The sequence below is a fragment of the Portunus trituberculatus genome, chromosome 36 (assembly GCF_017591435.1).
Source record: "Portunus trituberculatus isolate SZX2019 chromosome 36, ASM1759143v1, whole genome shotgun sequence".
Lineage (NCBI taxonomy): Eukaryota > Metazoa > Arthropoda > Malacostraca > Decapoda > Portunidae > Portunus > Portunus trituberculatus.
Genome location: NC_059290.1, coordinates 9,576,420 through 9,581,419, shown reverse-complemented (window position 1 = coordinate 9,581,419; position 5,000 = coordinate 9,576,420). Strand labels below are relative to the sequence as shown.

At 37.2% G+C, this 5,000-nt stretch overlaps 1 long non-coding RNA gene across 5 annotated transcripts in view; it reads left to right on the top strand.

Moving 5' to 3' along the window:
* The window catches only part of LOC123513425, a 62,055-nt gene that overhangs the window by 50,815 nt on the left and 6,240 nt on the right, over positions 1 to 5,000 (top strand). For 4 of the 5 annotated variants that reach the window (XR_006677347.1, XR_006677338.1, XR_006677339.1 and 1 more), the window contains one exon: positions 2,815 to 2,962. This is a non-coding gene — a long non-coding RNA (uncharacterized LOC123513425). Of the gene's footprint in view, positions 1 to 390; positions 457 to 2,814; positions 2,963 to 5,000 lie in introns of those variants that run through there. The other variant, XR_006677342.1, reaches the window with a different exon arrangement.

Below are 5,000 nucleotides of genomic sequence, written 5' to 3'. Positions count from 1 at the left end.
ACAGTTTTTTAAAACTAGTTAAGCAGGAGATGTTTTGATGGTTTGGATACTAATTAAAGTATCTATCAAGTCATAAAAAAGTAAGCTCCCTCCCTACCGCCCAGTTCGTCGATATTTTGCCTAATATCTAGTGATTTCTACGTGTTTTCCTGTGTTTCTTGGCTCAGGTGTGTAGATATTAGTAGCAGAAGGAAGAAGGAAAGAGAGATAAAGGAGGGTGAGGAGGAAGGAATGAGAAAGGGAGGAATAAGTGGGGGAGCAAGCAAGCCACAATAGGTACTCTCCCTCCACTTCCTCAATATTTTGCCTAATATCTAGTGTTTTCTAAGTGTTTTGATGTGTTTCTAGGCTCAGGCGTGTAGATGGGAGCAGGAGAAGAAAGAACAAAGGAAGAGGACGAAGAAGAAAGGAAAAATGGAAGTGGAAGAAGAGGAGGAGCCAAGCCACAATATTTAGGTAAGTCCCCTTTTTAATGTTACTGTTCTTTATAACGCATTTTTGTGTTTTTGGGTTATATCTAAAGTATTTTGAGTGTGTTTGGTAGTGTTGCAGGGTGTTTTGGGTGTATTTTGTGTGTTTTCAGTGTGTGTTAGATGTTTTAAGTATATTTTACTTAACTTGAGTGTGGTGTAGAGGGTGTTTGAATATATGGGTGTGTTCTGAGTGCGGTTAGGGAATTTTGAGTTGTTGTATGGTGTATTGAGTGTGTTTTAGTTTAGTTTTAAGGGTTTTAAGTGGTCTGTGCATGATATCTATCTTTGATAAGGTTGATATCAATGTAATCTGTCAATACATCCATCAAACCTCCCTTAAAAACCCGTGTGATTCTGATTTGTAAAGCGCTGAGGGCACATATTTTTGAGGGTTGGTTTTGCAGTGATTGAAATAGTAGTGTTGAAACAAGTGTCTTTTAGAAATACAACTTAGGCGACCACTGTTTTCAAAGTCCACAGTTAGGAGGAAGTTTGTTCTTAAGAGTGTTTCTGTTTCTGCTTTTGATTTGCTAGATATCATGTTAATCTGTCAATAGATCATCAAACATCCCTGTAAAACTGGAGGGGTTTGGGTGTGTTTTTTGGTTTTTGGGGGTGTTTGGGGTGAAAGGGTGTTTTTTGGGGTTTGGGTGTGTTTTTGTGGTGTTTGAGTGTTTTGGGGTTTTGGGGATATTTGGGTGTGTGTTTGGGGTATTTAGGTATGTTTTTGGGGGGGTTTTGAGTGTGTTTTGGGTGTGTTTAAGATGTGTTTGGGTGATGTTTGGATGTGTGTCTCATCTGCATGTTGAAACACTAGCAGGTGGTGTAACTTCATTTATTTATTTATTTTTTTCTTTCTTACTTTTCAACAACCTCGGCCTTTTTCCCAACCTAACCTAATGTAGCACCCGATAACCACTCCCTCTCTCTCCCTGGCAGGTCCAAACACTCTGCACCAAACTATGATATCATATATGTATATATATATATATATATATATATATATATATATATATATATATATATATATATATATATATATATATTTTTTTTTTTTTTTTTTTTTTTTTTTTCCTCTTTTTTTCAATAATTCCCAGCCCATCCCAGCCTAACCTAGTGCAACAACCCCAGTACTATTCCCTCCCTTTCTTTTGCAGTTCTGTTCATGTTTTTTTAATGTTTTTCCTAATATTTTTTCCTGTTTTCTCTTACATTTTCAACAATTTAAGGGCATGCTGTGATCCAGATTTGAAAAATTTATTTAAAAACAAAGTTATAAAATTTATGACTTGAAATTTTGAGGATATTGTAAGCTATAGGTTGTCTTTGAAGTATTTACCTTGTTGTATTGATATGATAATCCAAATATCTTACTTATGGGTTTTTAGGGGTTCAGATTTTCCTGTATAATCACTCCCAGATCTTTTTCCTCTTTAGTCTTCATTATTTTTTCCTCTCCCATCAAATAGTTCCTTACCGGTCTTCTCTTACTCCACTCATAAATCTTGTTTCTATCTTTCTGTAACAGCAAACAGTCCTCCCTGGTTTTGATAACTCTTAGCAGCTCTACATCATCACCAAATATATTAATAGAACTGATTACTCTAATGTGAATGTCGTTTACATAAATCTGAAACATAATGGGGGCTAACACTGACCCTTGTGGCACTCTGCTGGTTACTTAACCCCAAGATGAGTATGTATCTCTGATCACAGTTTTCATTTCCCTATCCTTCAAATAATCTCTTGTCCATTGGAGCACGGTTCCTCACAGTCCTCCTATGTTCTCTACTTCCCAAAATAGTCTTCCATGCGGGACTTTATCAAAACCTTTTTACATCCAGGTATACTGTGTCCATCATCCGTCTCTGCTTTCCAGTCCTTCTGTAACCCAGGAGTAGAAGCGTAATAAGTTTGATAAACATGGTTTTATATGTGTGAGTGTGTGTGTGTGTGTGTGTGTGTGTGTGTGTGTGTGTGTGTGTGTGTGTGTGTGTGTGTGTGTGTGTGTGTGTTTACCTAGGTGTAGTTTTCCAGGGCCTGGGCTTTACGCTGGTGTGGCCCTGTCTCCATATCTACACTTATCCAATTTTTCTTTAAGCTCTGGACACTCGTTGCTAACACCACTTCTTCACCCAAACTGTTCCACGTCTCACACATCTTTGCGGGAAACTATATCTTTTTAACATCTCCCAGACACCTTCCCTTCCTCAGATTTTTACTATGCGATCTTGTTGTTTGAATGTCATATTCTTCTCTCAGTCTAACCTAACCTTGTAATTTTATTTATTGATTTATTTATTTTTAACTGACCTAATCTAACCTAACCAAACATTTGCAGGTCCGCAGAAAACGACACGCTGATTTATTTGAAGTCAAGGATGGAGATTAAAACGGCCTTTAAAAACACCACACCCGTTTTGTCCACCGCCATCACCACCTTCTCCCAGATCAAGGAAGTGTATTACGGACTCACACAAAAGGAAGAGGTGCGAGTGAGTGTGTTTGGATGCATTTGGGTGTGTTTTGTGTCTGTTTGGGTGTGTTTTGAGTGTGTTTGGTGTGTTTTGGGGTTCTTGGGAGCATTTGGGGTGTGTTTTGAGGTGTTTTGGATGTGTTTTGAGTGTGTTTAGATGTGTTTTGGTATGTTTGGATATATTCAGGTGTGTTTGGGAGTGTGTTTCATGTGTTTTGGTATGTTTGGGTATATTGAGGTGTCTTTGGGTGTGTTTGAGTCTGTTTGGGTGTGTTTTGAGTGTGTTTGAGTATGTGTAGGACTAGAAATCATGGCAGGAAGATTAGAAAACAAGGCTGCAGGTTAGATATAAGAAAATATTTCTTTAGTCATAGGGTGGTAGACTTCTGGAATGCATTGCCAGAGAGGGTTGTAAATAGCACTAGTTTGACAATGTTTAAAAACAGATTAGATAAGCACTTAAATTTATTAGATTTATAGTTATGTATAGCGCTGCATGATAGTTTTTATAAGAAATTTACTATAGTTAAACAAGACATGGGGATCACAGATTGTAGAGGAATTCGCTGCAGGACTTAGCCCTGTTAATGGGCCAAATATTTAGAATTAGTATATAATGTATTGTGTACTTGTAAGTGTATCTTTAAGTACTGATGACGAGGTCGCTGTGCGACTGATACAGGATAAAGTAGATGGGCCCTGGTGGCCCTATTATTTGTTATGTTATGTTATGTTAATTTATGTTAAGTTAATAGAACTATCAGATTACCCTTAAAAACCTGTGTAACTGAAACAATAGTCTTTTGAAAATATAGGTTATATGGCCACCGAGGTGAGACTACCCTTAAAACCCGAGTGACTGAAATTAGAATCTTTTAAAATATAGGGTATGTTGCCACAATTTTCAAAGCCCACAGATATGACAAGCCTTTTTCGTAAGAGTTTTTGTGCTGTTGATAGAGAAGATATCATACTAATCTGTCAATAGGGCCATTAAACTACCCTTCAAAACCTGTGAGACTGAAATTAGAATCTTTTTAAAATATAGGGTATGTTGCCACAATTTTCAAAGCCCACAGATAGGACAAGCCTTATTCGTAAGAGTTTTTGTGCTGTTGATAGAGAAGATATCATACTAATCTGTCAATAGGACCATTAAACTACCCTTCAAAACCTGTGAGACTGAAATTAGTGTCTTTTTGAAATATATGTTTTATTACTAGTCATTGGCAGATGAGAGCACCATAAGGTAGTGGTCCCACCATTTTGTTTATTCCTACTTTCAGTATACTAGTATTAGGCACATAATAGCACCATATTGTAGAGGGCATCATGACAGTATACTAGAGTTTATTCACTGATGGTGGGTTCCTGAGTCACACAGGTGTGTAGGTGAGGGAGTACAAAATGGGAAACATTTCCAAAGTTCAGTTATTAACAGAATACCTATAGCTATATGTTATGTGGTGCATGCATAACACTCACAGCTGTGACCTGCAAAGCTTCACTATTATTTGTGTGTGTTCACACTGTTGTTAGTGGTTTACACTTAAATCCCTCCTTCATCACCCTCCATCTCGGTCTCTGGCTGTGTGGAACCATTCTTTCATAATGACTTCGACAGAGGCTGCTGTTTTATGCCTATAGTCTGGATGCTTGCACACACACTTTCTTAGAAAAAAAAAAAAAAAAAAAAATATTAGTCAATTTCTATTTACCTCTTCATTAAATATGGTCACAGTTTCCAAAAACTTGAACATTTGGTTGCGTGACCAACACTTTACTATTGCACTACCATCTATACAAGACTTATATTGTAAAGACATTATATAGATATCACTGATATGTTACATGAAACAAACAGCACTCAAACATTTTACTTGAGTGGGAAAGGAGTGCTAGAACAAGCAAGGAGAGAATGTATGGACAGAGGGAGGTGGAGGCTCTTCTGCCATAGCTACCCGTTATGGGACACTCCTGCAGAGAGTGAGGCATAAGAGAATAGAATAGAGAAATAGATTCAAACAAATTGAACTACTATACTTACTGAT